The following is a 524-nucleotide window of genomic DNA, read 5'->3' as shown; positions in this document are numbered from 1 at the left end:
AGGTGGGTGGAGGAGGGTAGAGGAGGGTGGAGGTGGGTGGAGGAGGGTAGAGGAGGGTGGAGGTGGGTGGAGGAGGGTGGAGGAGGGTGGAGGTGGGTGGAGGAGGGTAGAGGTGGGTGGAGGAGGGGAGGGTGGAGGTGGGTGGAGGAGGGTGGAGGAGGGTGGAGGTGGGTGGAGGAGGGTAGAGGTGGGTGGAGGAGGGGAGGGTGGAGGTGGGTGGAGGAGGGTAGAGGAGGGTGGAGGTGGGTGGAGGAGGGTAGAGGAGGGTGGAGGTGGGTGGAGGAGGGTAGAGGAGGGTGGAGGAGGGTGGAGGAGGGTAGAGGAGGGGAGGGTGGAGGTGGGTGGAGGAGGGTGGAGGAGGGTGGAGGAGGGTAGAGGAGGATGGAGGAGGGTGGAGGAGGGTGGAGGAGGGTAGAGGAGGGTAGAGGAGGGTAGAGGAGGGTAGAGGAGGGTAGAGGAGGGTGGAGGTGGGTGGAGGAGGGTAGAGGAGAGTAGAGGAGGGTAGAGGAGGGTGGAGGAGGGTA

This window comes from Salvelinus fontinalis, chromosome 28, assembly GCF_029448725.1.
Source record: "Salvelinus fontinalis isolate EN_2023a chromosome 28, ASM2944872v1, whole genome shotgun sequence".
NCBI classification, from domain to species: domain Eukaryota; kingdom Metazoa; phylum Chordata; class Actinopteri; order Salmoniformes; family Salmonidae; genus Salvelinus; species Salvelinus fontinalis.
Note: the sequence above shows the minus strand (reverse complement) of the source record.